The sequence below is a fragment of the Panulirus ornatus genome, chromosome 73 (assembly GCF_036320965.1).
Source record: "Panulirus ornatus isolate Po-2019 chromosome 73, ASM3632096v1, whole genome shotgun sequence".
NCBI classification, from domain to species: Eukaryota; Metazoa; Arthropoda; class Malacostraca; order Decapoda; family Palinuridae; genus Panulirus; species Panulirus ornatus.
The window spans coordinates 3645115-3659271 of record NC_092296.1 but is presented as its reverse complement, the minus strand read 5'-3'; the positions used below and the strand labels follow the sequence as shown (position 1 = coordinate 3659271).

The 14157-nt window shown below is 44.8% G+C and overlaps 1 protein-coding gene across 4 annotated transcripts in view; it reads right to left on the bottom strand.

Moving 5' to 3' along the window:
• Positions 1–14157, bottom strand: part of Pex19 (peroxin 19) — a 51231-nt gene that overhangs the window by 13717 nt on the left and 23357 nt on the right. The window contains exons 1-2 of one of the 4 annotated variants that reach the window (XM_071661383.1): positions 919–1047; positions 499–680 (exon numbers count right to left, since the gene is read on the bottom strand). The exons of 2 other annotated variants lie outside the window; for them this stretch is intronic. The gene's annotated coding sequence lies outside the window, so the exon portion shown is untranslated. Of the gene's footprint in view, positions 1–498; positions 681–918; positions 1052–14157 lie in introns of those variants that run through there. One more of the 4 variants, XM_071661380.1, reaches the window with a different exon arrangement.

Below are 14157 nucleotides of genomic sequence, written 5' to 3'. Positions count from 1 at the left end.
GCGCGGCATGACGCAGTTGTGGTGGGGAGCTCGGGGGGTCCGCCGAAACACGAGTTATCGCACCTGAGGCAACATCATAAATGTAAACAATAATGGACGTTAGGTTATGGCAAGGCCGAAATATATTCAGAAAGTCTGGTGCGTGGACCTTGCAACGTTCTTTCACTTCGACCTTATTTAAGAAGGAAAAGAGAGCTGAAGTATATGTTCTTGTCTCTCAAGAACAAGTTACATAGTTTTAACGATATTCCATACAAACGGACGCGATGAATCATCCGAGGCCATTATTCGAGAATGACGTCAGGGTATCGTGAAAGCATTGCCGGGATATTCTACCCATTAAAATCAACCACTCTGGGTAAGTCCGAGAGAGAGAGAAAGGATGATGCAAAACATAGCAGTTGGTGGTGGTGGTGGGGGGTAGATGTGCACTTTGGAGAGGAGCCCAACGTGAGGAATGGTGTTGGCGTGCGACATGATGTAACTAACCCAGCTTACCTTACCACTCTCAGCACCTGCGCCCCATCCGTTCGGGCATTGTCGCGATGTTACAGCTGTTACGTACACGATGTCGTAACGAGGTATCGACCCTCGTGACGCTGGTTTAGATGGGGTGCGTTGCGGTAGTTTTCAGCTCACGACTCTCACGCGAACAATGAAGAATGAGACATTCGCACCGTCTGTACCATCAAAGTGTGCAGTACGCACATTAAACCAATCATTAATGTCCAATGTCTTAAAAGCCGTGATGGACAGTTTGTTTTTCTTCTCATTACTAGGAACACGCTCGTTCTAATTATATAAAACACCACTGATAACCTAAACCTCTCTCACTGTACGTGAGCCCGAAGTACATCAAAGTTGTAAGCGTTTTTAAGCGACAGGTATATATCATTGGGACACTGGCGACGTTCTCACCTTTAAGAGGAGATTAATATAAATCTGAACCACAAATAAGCGTGCAGGGGACGACCGTCCGTGTCAGTGTGGAGGGCAGGGGATACCCAACGACGTGCCACACGACCCCTGGTGAGAAGGTCGTCAGGGAGTCTGTGCTGCTGGGGGACGATCGCCAACGCGTCAACACGCCTAGGGCACATGCCAAGATTCTTGACCTAAAGAATGTTGTGGTTTTTTTTGCTTACACCTTGCCCTAGGCTCTTCACCATGTACCGGAGAGGACTCTGTCCCTTGGCGTTCATGTGTGGCGTTGTTCTTTAAGAGGTTCATCTCACGAGAGCGAGTCAGGTGTAGGTATGACGTAAGCCATGAGAATACAGTGTACAATGGTTCTACAGGTTATCGTGTGCAAGTTTGGGTATAATCGTTTTGATATTTCTGCTGCGATCTTGCCTTCACGCGAGAGGATGGAGCGTCTGAAATATTGGACTAGGTTGGAAACACGCTGTTCAAAAGAGAATCAAGCTGTGGGGAGCAGGATGGAAGAAACAGCACATTTTTACTAAGGTTCAAGAGAGGTGGACTGTGTGGAATTCGCTTACCACAACAACCTTTAAAGACTTTATATATATATATATATATATATATATATATATATATATATATATATATATATATATATATATATATATATATATTCACAGAGACAAGTAACGTTTGCAAGACGTGGAGCCTCCCATCGATATTGCCTCATCAACTACACGCAATATACTTCCCATCCCTGCAATTTATCTCATTTATTTATCTCGTTAAGATACACACACACACACACACACGAACTGCTGGATAAAGTATCCACTGTAAAAGCTCTGCAAGTTTCGACAAATCAGTAGAATGTGTAGGGCATACAAACGCAGCCAAGGTATCCACCCAGTGTGAAGATCTATAAATACGACACACACGCATGGTGGAGTTTGATGACAAACGTAGAGAGGTAAAGTTACGCTGGCTTTTGTTCCTGTCGCTAACGTAAAAGAACATCTCATGACGACGCCCACCACTATTTTCATGGGCGGAGGACGCCCATGAGCGAGATGGTTATCATGTGCAAACACCCAACAGAGAAGCGACAATAGTACCCCCTCTAGTATTAAGCAGTGTACCCACTCCAATAACTCACTATCGTTACAGCAGTTGGAAAAGAAAATGTATAATCCAGTCCGACATTATTTACATAGTGTAAAATATTTATCGTATCTAGGTATAAGTGGAGGGGAGAGAGTACTGAGTGTACGGCGGAGAGAGAGAGAGAGAGAGAGAGAGAGAGAGAGAGAGAGAGAGAGAGAGAGAGAGAGAGAGAGAGAGAGAGAGAGAGAGAAATGTGGCGGGAGGGAGGTCGTGAACACTGCTGACATATGGCAATGGACCGCCGACATCAGTCAACCCATGGTACAGTAACACATCGCAAGAGGAGAGCAATCACTGAACTCTTGCTACCGAATGGCAGCTTTAAATCCAATATCCCCTAGCTTTAATGTATATGCATGAGTACGACAAGGTTTATATACACACAGTGAAAAATGTACAAAGCCTAACGGATGGGTTTAAAAGAATAAGCTAAGAAAGAAAAATAACATATGTAAAAACTTAAGCAAGCTAAGAGGATGTGGCAGCGCGTGGCAAACCAGGCAGGTTTAGCATCCGCCGAAGGGTTCGGGGCAAGCCGCTTGCCCGCTTGTCCTTAAAAAGGAATCAAACCCCGTCAATTTACACCGCATGGCCTTGGTATCTGATGTACTCTCATGGTTTAATTTTCTGCAAACACGGTTAAGTCATCTAGTAACATCCGTGTTTAGGCCTCACACACGAACGTAGGTTTTTAAAGGGTTGAACTGTGTTGGTAGTTTTCTCATTTAGTAACGAAATTATTTAGTCTTTTCCGAGAAGCAGTCACAAGCGGGACTGCTAATACTTCGTCTGTCGCTGCCGCCTTAGTGCGCACGCACGTCGTCTGGTGAGGATGTCTGTACGTTGTGTATATGTTCGCGTTGTGCACGAGTGCTTGTTTTTACGAGTGTCTTCATCTCAAATCACAAACATTCTCTGCTGTTCACACTCATGAAAATGACCATCTACAAGACGCCTCTCCTTTGAAAAAAAAAAAAAAAATCACCACCGCCTACAAGATGTAGAGTTACTGTCTTCAAAAGCAATAATAAATGCGAAAGACCAGCAGCAGGTTTATACCAACCCGACACAAGCATCCATTCTAGTTCTTGGGCTGATCACTCATGGCGCTACCGGCCTCTTCTGAATAACGTATAGGCAAACGTGACTGTGACTTTAACACCTGGTAATTGCATTGCTTTTGGGGGGAACGAAAAACAAAAAATGGATGGTACTAAATCGTAAGGTAACATGTTAAAAATGCGTCACCTGCCAAACGTCAGAGCCACTGAATTTTACCACAGACAGATTTAACGAATTAAAGAAAAAATCTCTCGAAATAATGTCTATCATATTTATGCCTTTACACTCTTATGTAATAGTGGTAAATAATCTCTTCTGTAGATTTATATATGGTTACTTGGATAATGTTGACTGTTACTTTGATAAAGGCGATATGCAGAATATCTACTGGTAAATACTAATCCCCACGACCCATGATGAATCATCTAATAACTGATAATCCCTACGATCCATGATGAATTATAATTAAAGATAATCCCAACGACCCATGATGAATCATTGTCCAATGATAGCTCATAATATCCACGACTCATGATGAATTACCTAATAATAACTGATATTATCCACGACTCATGCTAAATTATCTTATAACTGATAACACACGACCCATCAATCATTATCTAACAATAACTGATAACACTCATGACCTATGATGAATTCGTACCCACTTCCATCGACTTGCAAACTCACCATGACCCACACCAGACAGTTCCTTTGACCTGAAACTTGATTTTCCTTCTCTTTTTTCTTTGAGCGAGGTTCCTCCAGCTTCTTTCTTTTTTTTCTTTGAGCAAGGTTCCTCGAGCATTCAAGGTCGTCAGAGATAATACATTCAAGACAAATCCTAGCCATAATAATTACCTGCGCTTATGTGTAGCCTACGATTCTCTCATCTTTTTTTTTTCTCTCGAATTCTTTTTTGATCGACGGAGGGACGGAGTTTGAAATTTTCCGCTCGTTACGACACAGTGTCTGTTACACCCGTATTTCCCTCTCATGCCCACCACCGTGTGGACCACCAGTGTAACATGCATCATCAGCATATTCTTGTCTCTGCGCCCCTGACTTGACGGCGGCGGCTCGGGCTACTGATGGCGCTCTCTGGCAACTGCCCACCCTGAAGAAAATCTTAGCGGCGCATTTGACGATTACTTAAAAATACTGTGTTGTTCTGCAGAGATCTCTACAGCTGAGTATATATATATATATATATATATATATATATATATATATATATATATATATATATATATATATATTAGGCCCGATAATGTCGTTGATACTGTAAGAAGGCAATTGATGCGCATCGTGAGAAAAATATGTGCTCATCGTACGCATCCACCAGCATGTTTACGAGGAAGCTGAGAAAATTTTCTACGTCTGACTTCGTATTGTTCCAATGTAGCACATCTAGGTTACTTATTTTTATCACGGTGTCTGCACATAACCTTCAGTGACGTGCACGGTTCCGTTTTCTTCTCCCAAGTTCGCTCTCGCTGTGCTTCATCAATATATACCGTTTTGACACGGTTGCAAATCATAACAAATTGCCATGAAAAAATTAAAATGGTTAAATACCGAGATACTGACATTTCATACTTCCCCGCTGCGCACATGAGCTCTCAGCAGGATCACGTCAATGAGAGATAATCAAGCCGAGCAAGACTAAAATAATAAAGAATAATAAGTTTAGCTCCGTCAGCAGCACTCATGATCACCAGAGACCTTTGGGTTGACAGCGGCAAAGTTTCCACTCAATCAGAGACTCGAAACCCGTCAAAATCTTACCTCCTGCCTCAACCCATTACTGCTCGTTACAATCGGGATGTGCTACGTGGTGTCTGATGGTAGCTGCGGTGTTACGTTTACGAGAGAGACGCATTTACCACTGGCGGAAGGAGATTTTGCTCAATAGCTGTGTGTCACACCTGCAGCCGTCTCCACCCAGCTGGCCGGTCTTGTAATATTACACAGTAATATGGTATTTCTTCGTTATATATATATATATATATATATATATATATATATTGTATCCCATTCTAACATAGGGTGATGGGTACCATGCCTGGCTGGCTCCTTACCCAAACATCCAACGTTAACATGATAGATTTTGCTAAGTACATAACAATGAATCATAGATTCTTGCCTTATCACAACATGTTTACTCAAGGGAGGCACACGATAAGGAGACGAGCTCCTCCAGTATTCCTTGTGGGTATTTAATTGCAACCAGTATAGATGGTGGGTATGGCGTAAGTTTATATATATATATATATATATATATATATATATATATATATATATATATATATATATATATACATATATATATATATATATATATATATATATATATATATATATATATATATATATATATTTCGTCTTGTGATTTCGCATTGTTCTAATTACCTATAGACCCTTCTTGCCTGCGATGCATCTATCACCTAATTCCTTTTTTTCTTTCTTTTTCCCAGAATGAGATAATCATCAGCAGTTTTCAATTATTGATTGTTAAATGAATACCATATAAACATTACGTGGTTGTGCCTTCAATGGAAAACGTGATGTATGCCAGCAGTGGTCTCCACAGTTGCCAGAAAGTTCAATATATCAAGGAAATAATAACATGAGTAATCTCCCGTTTAAATACTTCCAACTGTGACTAATGTACCTTTGTGAGCGTGCGGGACACGAACGTCTGACCACATCCTTATTAAGTCCGGACGCCCTTTGACCTGACCTTACCTGAAGGTCACAAGCTTTCGCCATCCCTGACCTGCTGGAGCAGCCATACCAGCCTGGGTCACAAAGGTCACGAGTAACGGTGAACTTTGACCTGATTATATTAATAAGTAACTTAGCTCGGGAGGTACTAATTACCAGTGAACTTAAGTAACTTAGCTCGGGAGGTACTAATTACCAGTGAACTTTGACCAGTGAACATTGATCTGGGGAAGTAGCAGCCATCAGCGTGGATCAGACACCGCCAGAATATACGACTTTTGAAGCCAAGGTTAGTCTGTACAGAGACTCGAGGAACAGTAATTATACAGTTATTACACCTCGCTGGCAGTGCAGGGTCACTACACCTCGCTGGCAGTGCAGGGTCACTGGGGAGACTGAAAACGATGGTAAACACGAACGTTTGGCGTCATGCTGATAGCCACAGTTGTACAAGCCATATAGAACCATGTTGGGATAGAGGACCTGGGTGTTTGCTCGACCTGACGGGTGTGCGACGGTCAGCAACACCCTGGCGTCCAACGATGCGGTCGCATCTCTTTCTGGCGAACAACGACGACAGAGAGAGAGAGAGAGAGAGAGAGAGAGAGAGAGAGAGAGAGAGAGAGAGAGAGAGAGAGAGAGAGAGAGAGAGAGAGAGAGAGTTTATAGGTGGACGGATGGGTGAGAGCGAGAAAGGAGGAGAGGGCGCTGGAAGAAAACGCACCACCGACTCAGACGTAATCTTATCTTTTATCAGTTCAAAGCAGAATTACTGTCATCCTCCTAAGACCTCAGAGATGACAGATGTCGTGTGTTCGTCTGTGTGATTATGTGTGTGTGTGTGTGTACCATACTCCTGGTATCCAAAGTTGCTGTTTATTACCATATGTCTACACTTTTTCACTCGTGTTGTCCCGTCTCTTAACCTTAACTCTATATATGTATGTATATATATATGTATATATATATATATATATATATATATATATATATATATATATATATATATATATATATATATATTGGAAAGGATCACAATTTTGCGCGTGATCAAGTATATTCCTAAGAGTCCACGGGGAAAATGAAACATGGTAAGTTCCCAAGTGCACTTTCGTGTAATAATCACATCATCAGGGGAGACACAAGAGAGAAATATAACAGTCAGTTGATATACAACGAAGAGATGAAGCTAAGACGCCATTTGGTAAACATGCGCATGTTTACCGGGCCCAAGAGACCTCGTAATTTCTACTCTTCCACTGTTGGAAGGGGTAGGGGTGGGGTGGGGGAGGAGATAACCAGGACGAACCTTACAACAACAACAACAACAACAACAACAACAAAATAAGATCCGACAAACACAAAAACCAGTTAGAGAGGCAGCCCGCCATGATGACTGAACATAAAGACACGTGTCTCTTCCAGGCTAACTTCCCTGCAGATATAACAACAAAGACAATGATAATAAATAATAATAATAATAATTAATCATAATAGAAATGAAAGCATTAATCGAACACTTGACCACATTGCACACTCGCCAAACTGCGTGTTAAAGCGACAGCGTGTTGATGGCCAACTTGACCCCCCCCTCCTCCTTCATGCACCAGGGAACGTCTTGGTCGCTCATCAATATGGATTCTATTGTGTAGCGCCTCTGGACGCGCAGGGTGCGAGAGTGTTGCCTTGGCCCGAAGGCCCTGCTGTAACTGGTCTGTTGTACCCCCCGGGACCATCTACAATGTTGTACCTGGTCTTGTTACGACCCATGCATCTCCCCACGGCTGTACCTCGTCTGTACCCCCGAACGTCTACACTGCTGTACCTAGTCTGAGTTTTTGGCAGTGATGTCTGTATTCGTGTTCGTCCACGTCACTGGTAGCAACCCTACATCATTTCCGCGGCTTGTCTTCCCTCCCAAACTGCAATAATATATACTTGGCACAGGAGTGAGTGAGGGAGGAGATACCCACACATTACCTCTCGATGGATATCGTATGGAGAGACATGTGCAATCGTCTTTTGCTTAACTGATCATATTCTCTTAACCGAATGTTCATCATCTCGTCCTCAAATCTTTCGTGATCTGGCTGGCCTGTACAATGTCGCCTCGACATTTCTTCAGCTCCCTCGCTTCTGGGAACCTTCTGTACCACTGGTGTAACACTCCAGTTGTGAGAATTTATCCCCCACTTGATCCTCTCGAAAGGAACTGGATCATCTCTGCTGTGTTCATCGCCGGGAGTATGATAATTTCTCTCGTGGGGTGCAGTTCCTCCTCGCTCTGACTCACTCACTCACCACCCGCCCAACCCCATCATGAGTTCTTTTTTCATCTGATTATGGAGGAAATCATATACCCCAACACATGACCACTGTTCTCAAAGTCGTCTATCGTATCTGGCACGTCCTATTTCCGAAATGTTATTGACAGAGTCAAGGTTCAAGTAGTCTTATATGCTTGATGAAGAAGTGATTCATGTAGTGATTCATGTAATGCTCCCGTCTACTCTCAAGGAACTTGGCTCTCTACGACTCTTTGCTTCCATGAGGGTCCAACATTCCCCCATTCCCCCCCAAGTTTGTCTCCCTGTACATGAGCCCCACCCATCCCCCTCTCCCCATTAAAATCCCACTCTGACAGGATTTAACCATTTCCCTGGGGGAGGGGAGTGTTCTCTCTCTCCCGCCTCCTCTTCCATCACTATTCTGCCCGTCCCAGCTGTCCTTTGCCTGGGAGGATTGCAAGCAAACAGCCTCGCTATGGCACACTTCCATCCCACAGTGATGTTATCCACTACGCACAGACATGAATGCGGAGTCTAATGATACTTCCCGAGGTATAATGTGTGTGTGTGTGTGTGTTTGGGTGGGTGGGAGGGTAGTACAGGGTCGACCCGCTGTCTCTCTTCGTCTCTGCGTATGATGTCCCGCGTCTTTGGGAAGTGCGTACAGACGCACACATCCAGGCGGTTTAGACGCACTGGTATAGTCCATGACTCATCCCCCCCACCCCCCAACACACACACACACACACACACACACGCGCGTATGGGGAAGGTTTGACGTCGACAATCGCACCCGTAGCCACGATCGGAATGGACCAGTAAATACCGGTATGATCGGCCAAGATGAGGCATCCAACACTTGGTGACGTGACGTGGCCATCTACAACCCCTGATAACACGCAAACAAACAACCACCTTCAAGTACAAGGATAACGAGGCATTATTTCAGCATCACGTTCTTCCTCCTTCTCCTGCTGTTGTTGTGGTAGTTCCTCCTGCTGCTGTTGTGGTTGTTCCTCCTGCTGTTGTTATGGTTGTTGTTGCTGTTGCTGCTGTTGTGGTTGTTCCTCCTACTGCTGTTGTGGTTGTTCCTCCTACTGCTGTTGTGGTTGTTCCTCCTACTGCTGTTGTGGTTGTTCCTCCTACTGCTGTTTGGTTGGTGGTTGTTCCTCCTGCTGCTGTTGTGGTTGTTCCTCCTGCTGTTGTTGTGGTTGCTGTTGCTGCTGTTGTGGTTGTTCCTCCTACTGCTGTTGTGGTTGTTCCTCCTACTGCTGTTGTGGTTGTTCCTCCTACTGCTGTTGTGGTTGTTCCTCCTACTGCTGTTGTGGTTGCTGTTCCTGTTGTTGTTATTGTTGTTGTTGTTATTCCTGCTGTTGTTGTTGCGACTGTTCGTCGTATCCTAAGTGAAGCCCAAAACTCGAATGCGTTTTCTCAGGTTTGGTCATCGCTCCTGTATTAGCACACTGAGCTGATGGAGAAGGTCCAGAGGAGGGCACCAATTTAAGACGTTAACATAAGCAAGAGAAATCAGTAGCTATAAATCTACCCACCTTGAAAAAGAGAAAAGAGTAAGGGTTGACCTGATCACACAACCTTGAAGTTCTTAAAAAGAGAGATAATTAAGAACAGAAGAACCAGATGACATAACATATTAACAAAGTTGTTCTAAAAAGACATCAAGAAGCACTTTTTACAAAAGATGAGAAGGTAAGTGAACGAAAGAGAAGGTTCAAGAGATGGATGGAACCCTTTACGAGTGCAAAATGTCCTCCTCCGTTCGTCACAAATACGTAATTACACACATCGCTACCCCCTTGACACGCACACACCGGGAGAGTGTGTGTGTGTGGGGGGGGGGGAAATAGGCGTACATGGGTTCGAATCCTAGACGCGACAGTCGGCCCACACCCAACCCATGTGTTCATCCTCCCCCCAAGGGATTGGCCGATGAAATGGGTCATTAGTTTAAACTGCTGTGCTTCCAGAAGCGTACAGCCACGACCTACAGCATATGTATACTTCCAGAAGCCTACGAGGTGAAGCCAATTCAAACAGGGGCCTGCCTGCTCCTGGATCCTCGGTGCTGTGTTCAACCATATGCAGTTCAGAGTTACTTACGTTATCGTAAAGATAACACGTGTTTGTCCATCTGTTTGAGCACTGACGTGGACGTCCGTGATAACCCAGTGCGACTGAGGTGGGTTTTTAATCACTGTTTTCCCTCACCAAATACCACGATATCTCCTCTTATCGAATCATTCTCGGGAAAAAATATTGACATTTCTCATGGCTGTTTATCAAGGCGAGTTCTGGTGTGTGTGTGTGTGTGTGTGTGTCTGCGTCAACAATAACAAGAAAAAATAATAAAAGTCGAGTATCTTTAACTATTTGTACAGTAAGGCTATTGTTATACACTCGAGGGGGGGCCTTCTGAACATTCCCTGGTAGCATACAATTTCTTTTTCCTCAAGTCTTTTGTTTTCATCACTATAGCCAGTTCATCTTCAACTCTGATGGAACTCCTCCACGACTTTATGTGACAAGTTTCCTTGATCAAATCCAACGTTAAAGTCTCCATCTTCCTTCGAGTCTTGATCCACAGAAAGACACGGGCGTGGTGCGTCGTATTTCCCGTGCCGTATTCCCCCGGATATCGTGTGTTCGGTAACGTATGGAAGTACCCGTGTGATGGTCAGTAGTATAGTGGCGCGACGCTCAGCTTTTGACCGACGATAAAGCTTCCACAGCTTAGGGCACATTGGAGACATAAGCTGGGTGTTCGGGGAGCCAATGTTTACACAGTGATTTTCGACCCTAAATCAAGACTCTTGTGTTCAGTTGTTCTTAGGTTAAGACTCTTGTTCTGCTGTTCTTAGGTAAAGACTCTTGTTCTGCTGTTCTAAGGTCCAGTTGTTCTGCTGTTCTTAGGTCATGCTGTTCTGTTCTTCTTAGGTCCACTCGTGTTCTGCTGTTCTCAGGTCAGGACTCCGGTGTTCTGCTATTCTTAGGTTTACCTCTGTGATATTCTACGAGGAGACACGGGAGAAAGAGAGAGAGAGAGAGAGAGAGAGAGAGAGAGAGAGAGAGAGAGAGAGAGAGAGAGAGAGAGAGAGAGAGAGACAGTGCACAAAAGCATGTTTCAACTCGCCAGTTTCACCTATTCTTATCTACGATGAGACGAGGTACGATAAATACCGATATCAGACTGATAAGAACGGAGTAATACAATTATATCCAACCACAGCACAATGACGATGATACACCATATACGACCTTCTCGATCTCCTGTTGCCTGGCCTTAAACTGCCACCACACGAGAGACCCTTAGCAGTGGCTGTATACAACTCTCCTTTTCCATTCTCCAGTTGATGATGATGTACCCCATGGCCTCGTCAGGAAGGCGTAACGCAACCCATCTCTCGTTTTCTTATGAGAATGGAATCATTTTTCCCTTTGTGTTAATAAATATGGGCGAAGGAACGCTGCTTTGATCAAGCCTTGTGTGACAAAGTGGTGTATTTCGCTTACAAGGAAAGCAGACCATTGGCAAATGGGACTTTCGCTTCTCTAAACGTATATTTTCTCACGTACAACGTACCCCCATGATGTGTGGCTTCACGTACCCTTAACAAGGATCCAAGGACCCCACCTAGGGAAACACTAGACTAGTGCAAGCAGAGTGATTTAACCAGAAGCTGTTGTTAACTCGTGGAATATCAAAATCAGCAACTTTGATTAGTTCATGTCCAGTGGCTATCTCTCCTCAACTCTCCCACTTCAGATAGCGATGGAAATCACCCCGATATCAAACATCAACATCTCATGGTCGAGTGGGTGGAGCAACGCAGGATGGGGGTAAGAAGTTACTGCGTCATATTGCTCTGCTTCATCTCCTGACGAAGGTCTCAACGACTATTGTTCTGCTTCATCTCCTGACGAAGGTCTCAACGACTATTGTTCTGCTTCATCTCCTGACGAAGGTCTCAACGACTACTGTTCTGCATCATCTCCTGACGAAGGTCTCAACGACTATTGTTCTGCATCATCTCCTGACGAAGGTCTCAACGACTATTGTTCTGCATCATCTCCTGACGAAGGTCTCAACGACTATTGTTCTGCTTCATCTCCTGACGAAGGTCTCAACGACTATTGTTCTGCATCATCTCCTGACGAAGGTCTCAACGAGAGTATTGTTCTGCATCATCTCCTGACGAAGGTCTCAACGAGAGTATTGTTCTGCTTCATCTCCTGACGAAGGTCTCAACGAGTATTGTTCTGCTTAACCTCCTGACGAAGGTCTCAACGAGAAGTGAATGGAGTTGATGCCACTAACAATACATCACGATTTCTTCCAGAAACTTAAGTCATACGTAATACCTTTTAGAAGGAAAATGGAATAGACTGTGCAAAACATTTTGCTTCATCTTTAGCTATGTAAAACACTTAATTTTCTTCACATAAAAGAGTGCTTATATGTACTGGAGGTCGCAGAAGACTTCACACCTGTCTTGAACACCTGTACACCTGTCCGTCTGAAGTCGATGTTGGCTTTAATGACCCAACCAGTCAGAGCCAAACAAGACAAGGGTCATACAGATGTTGTAACGGTGTGTGTATGTGTGTGTGTGTTCTCTGTACTGTCTTAAACACATGAAGGAAGTTTACATTACAATCAAAAGCAAACGTTAGGGTTTAACGACAGGTTGAATGCCCAAATGACCAATTAAACCAACGTAAACACTAGTGGATCTTTTGCTCAACTGAAAATGGGGAACCTGTGTCGTGAGGTCAGCAGCTAACCTTTCTACTCCCATTTTCTATCTTTCCTCATCCTTCGGTATCTGCAGGGTTAGTACTGAGGCCACGACCAGCCAGCCAGCAAGCCAGTGGCTGTTAAGTTCCCTTCCCTACCCCTCTGGCCCAGCTTTTTGCCTATCTCCCTCACCACAACCTCAATTTGTGCTGTACATTTTCTTACGATTAATAGAAAAAAAAAAATCCTTTACATAAAACAAAACCAAATTTCCTTGATTTATCTCAACCTACACGACTGCACGAGTGTGTATGCTGCTGTATTTTCCAACGACACGAATACAAGAACAACCCCTCCACAAAATACAACCTTTATCTTTAGAAGAACAGTATGTAAGAACACGTGAACAGTTTCTGTCTTACGACATAACTCTGTGTGCAGAACACACACACACACACACACACACACACACACAGACACACACATGGGGGAGGGAGGGAGGAGGAGCCACACACACACACAGACACACACACACACACACACATGGGGGAGGGAGGGAGGTGAGCCACATGAACCCCCCTCCCCCCAGGGCCACCTCCCACCCACAGGTGTGTACGCAGAGTCTGATGCTCGTGTTTTTTTTTTGGGGGGGGTGGTTGAGGGAGGGAGATGGAGGGAGGGGGGGTGTCATCCATGTGGGGGGGGGGAGGATTGGCCGGGGAATTGGGGGGGGGGTGTGGGGAGGGGGAGGAAGAAGTTGGGTGAGGGGGTGGAGGTAAGTGTGTGTGTGTGTGGGGGGGGGGTTAATGGCCACAACATCTCTCGATAATGCTGGAAAAAAAAAAATATGAGGCTCGTGATGACGGGGTCGGGGGGGGGGGGAGGCGCCAACAACTAGCGCCGCCAGACGGAATGACTAACAACACGACACCTCCCCCCACCATCCCCCCCTCACCCCCTTAACAACCCAGAACCACGACGAGGTAACCTCTCACCACCACCACCTCCTCCTCCTCCCATCCCTCCATCACCACCTCCACCTACCAGAGAACGAGAGATGCGAACACACACACACACACACACACACACACACACACACACACACACACACGAGCAGAAAGTCAGGCTAGAAAATGGAGAGAGAGGGAGGGAGTGGGAGGGAGAGGGAGAGTGAGTGGGATAGAGGGAGGGAGAGACAGTGGGAGGGAAGGAGTGCGTGGGAGGGAGGGAGAGAGGGAG